The sequence below is a fragment of the Sceloporus undulatus genome, chromosome 5 (genome assembly GCF_019175285.1).
Source record: "Sceloporus undulatus isolate JIND9_A2432 ecotype Alabama chromosome 5, SceUnd_v1.1, whole genome shotgun sequence".
NCBI lineage: Eukaryota > Metazoa > Chordata > Lepidosauria > Squamata > Phrynosomatidae > Sceloporus > Sceloporus undulatus.
Window position 1 is genome coordinate 37,503,812 of NC_056526.1, and position 3,482 is coordinate 37,507,293.

General features: G+C 45.8%; 1 protein-coding gene across 1 annotated transcript in view; it reads left to right on the forward strand.

The window, feature by feature from the left end:
- The first annotated feature begins 362 nt into the window (after positions 1–362).
- The window catches only part of TNRC6B (trinucleotide repeat containing adaptor 6B), a 164,139-nt gene continuing 161,019 nt past the window's right edge, over positions 363–3,482 (forward strand). Inside the window, exon 1 of the mRNA XM_042470868.1 lies at positions 363–420. The gene's annotated coding sequence lies outside the window, so the exon portion shown is untranslated. The remainder of the gene's footprint in view (positions 421–3,482) is intronic.

Consider the following 3,482-nt stretch of genomic DNA (forward strand, 5'->3'; position numbering starts at 1 on the left):
TGAAACCTAAGAGGCGGAGTTTCGTTTGACGACACAGCGCTCTCCACGAAGATGGCTCGTGGAAGCTTTCGAAGAGTGGCCAGTAGAGATGGGGAGAAAAAGGGCGGGCCGTCGTATGACGGCTAGGCAGGTTAGCCAATGAACAGCGACGTTACTGAGGCGCTGTCCAATGGGCGCGGCCAGCAGGGGCGGGGCTTCGATGTGTTTGGGTTCGTGCCCCTCAGAGGAGTGAGGCGACGACGCGACGAAAAAGCGACGAAAGTTTATTTTCTGGTGGTCGCTGCCGCCCGCCGCGCGTCGCTCCCGCCATTTGTTTCGGTCTCGGTGCCTCAGGTTCCCGGCGGCGGGAGAAGAAGAAGAACGCGCCAGGCAGGACGACGAGGGCCGGCGGAGAGGCGGCAGGGGGCTGCTTTTTTGTAGGTAAGAGGCGGCCGGGGCAGGCCTCGGGGGCTCTTTCGGCCCAGAGGAGCGCAGGGTCGTAGAAGGGGTAAAACATCTCCTCACGACCCCTCAGCGCTTCCGTACTGGCAGCCAAGCGAAGGCTCCGGCCCGCCCAGTTTTATTTGGGGGAAGCAGGGGGCAAAATAAATGAAATTAATAATAGTAATAATAATAGTAATAATAATAAGTCCTTTTAAATTGTAGGCTGCTCTGAGTCCCTTTTTTTGGAGCGGGGAAGATGTAATGTTGTGTTTGCTTGTTCTCTGCCTTGAAGCCACTCCGGGCGCCCTCAGCTGAACCTTGGCAGGGTTTCTTTGGAAGAGGCTTTCCATTGCCTTCCCAGAGGCTGCTGAGTCGCCCAGTAGGTAATCGAACCCTGGTCTCCAGGTCAAAACAAAAGCGTGCATTTTAAACAGGTTACTTATTAAAAGGGCGGAACAGTTCAAATTCATTACAAATATAAACGCGTTTCAAAGAACAATTAAAGACTACAACTTAAGAGAACGGCATTCAATGTAAAAAGGTAGAAAAGAGAAACCGAGTGTTTAAAAGAAGGAGCAGAAAAGGAGCCTTCCAGATTATATTACAAGGCAGATGGGAGCAGACATAGAAGGAACCCGCGTTTATGGATTTTCATCAGGTCCCAAAGAAGAAGTAGACAGCCAAACGCCAGAAATCTCACGCAGAATTCCCGGACTCTTGCCTTGGATGTTTTGGGCTGGGCTCCCAGAATCCCAGGCCACTGGCCAAGCCGGCTGAGGCTTTTGGGAGCTTGGAGGACTAGAGATTGGGAATTACGCAAAGCACAGCATGTAATGTTGTGGTTTGAGCGTTGGACTATGACTCTGGAGAGCAGGGTTTGAATCCTGCTCAGCCCTATAAACCCATGGGGTCCAAAACACACTGCAGAAGTAATCCAGTTTGAGACCACTTTACCTTCCTGGCTCGTCCTAGGGAATCTGGGATTGTAGTTCATTGGGCACTTGAGCTCTCTGACAGAGGAGGCTAAATGTCACAGAACGGCAGTTTCCAGAATTCCTAGCATTGAGCCAGGTCGTTAAAGTGCTCTCAAACTGGAGTATTTATTTCTGCAGTGTGTTTGGACCTAGATGACCTTAGCAGTCACTCAGCCTCAGAGGATAGCAATGGCAGCCTGCCCCCCTGAAAAACTTGGCAGGAAACCCTGCTAGATTCACCTTGGGATCACTGTACCCAAACGACTTCAGGCACAAACAACAACACAATTAAGAGCATACAAAGTGATGCATTAAAATAGAATTACATTATTATGATATAAAACAGATCACTTTTAAAAGAATAAAAACACGTTTAAAAAAGAGACTGGAAGGTGTTTAAACACACACTATTGCCTAAGGGTTTCCTCCCCATGGAGCTAATATAGAGCTTCAGTCACCCACAAAGAGTCAGGTCAGAGAGGTGGAGGGGAGAGTCCTGGAAGCGGGGGGGCCTTTGGTCTGCAGAAGAGGTCAGACCAATGCTGCTGGAGCCTCCTCTCTGTTTTGACTCTCTTCCCTCCCCCCCCCCGGAAAAAAAACAACTTTAGACTCGGTTCTGTGGTGCAGTCAGTCAGAGGGGAACCGATGCCGAGGACAGCCAAGAAGCCTCTGGTGTAAGTCTTATTTATAGCAGCGCAGGTTCTAGCAGTCCCTTTGAAATGAACATGAAAAATGATGAAGGGTATAAATAAATGGAAACATACTGCCTTGCATCTTTCTCTTCTCCCCTCCTTGTGTCCCGATCTGCAGGACTATCTAGCCCACAAGGGGTGCATCTACACTGTGAAAATAATGCAGTTTGGCCACCTTTAAGTTCCATAGCTCGCTCCGTGGAGTAATGGGACTTGTAGTTCTACAAAGCCTGTAGACTTCTCTGCCAGAGAGTGGTGTGGTCATCAAACTACAAATCCCAGGATTCTGTAGGATGGCACTGGTGGTTAAGTGGTGTCAAACGTCTTATTTCTACAGTCCAGATAATCCCTGGAGAGTGGGGACTGCCTAAGAGCAACTCTCTCTCTCTCTCTCTCTGTCTGATGTTACATTATAAGATTGTAAACTCTTTCCACAGTTAGAGTTGGCACCCCTCACTCAAATGTTGAAGACAGTACCTTTTGTCTGAGAGAAATAATCCATGGATTTATTTAAATGTAGTATGCTAATTGCACTAGTAGTTGTATATTTGGGTGACAAGAAAGGAGCCATTAAGTCTAGGGGAAACAGTTTATGTGATCGGGTTACTTAAGTATTCATGAGGAGACAAAATGTTTCTGGCAGCAGACCATCTGTACTAGCTGGTATAAAAGAGATGCAACTTATGAGTTCCTCCTCCTGTTTGTTTCTTCATGTTGCCTCGAATAGTCATCATCCAGATGCAGTTGCTTGATATATACTGGAAGGTTTAAGAGTGTGTGTGTGTTTATGTGCTTCCGGTTGCCTGTTGACTTATGGTGATCCCATGAATTTCATAGGGCTTTTAGGCAAGGGGTCCGTTGCTTTTGTAGAGGGTTTTTAAAAAAAGCAGGTGTCTTTCAAAACACCATGTAATTATCTCATTTTTGGAAGCGGTAGACGGAATCTGAGAATGTAGGGTAGTTTATGTGTGGTAATTATTTGTATTAGCTTTGTTTGGGTGTTCATGATGTTCAGTGTGCTTTTTATGAACTGTGTGTGATTTAGATATGTTTTTAATTTTAATAAATAAAATTGTCAGCTACAATAATACTTTGAAGTAGTGTGTTAAAGAAGAAAGTGCCTTGTTTGCTTTCTTGTTTAGCTTTAGAAATTTCACCAGAGAATTGTGATGGTCCATGCCCTTAGAGGGCTCTAAGATAAAATGTATTATTGATTGCTAGGAGCTATGAATACTTTTCTAAGATAGTCATTCTCAGTTTTCTGTTTGTGAGTGTGAATGTTCGTCAGTGACGCTGAATATGATTTTGCTTTGAACACTAGTGAAAGTATTGGTGTGACTTTCTTTACCATAGGATTTGTGCCTGCCATCCAACTTTTCACTTTGTACGTGTT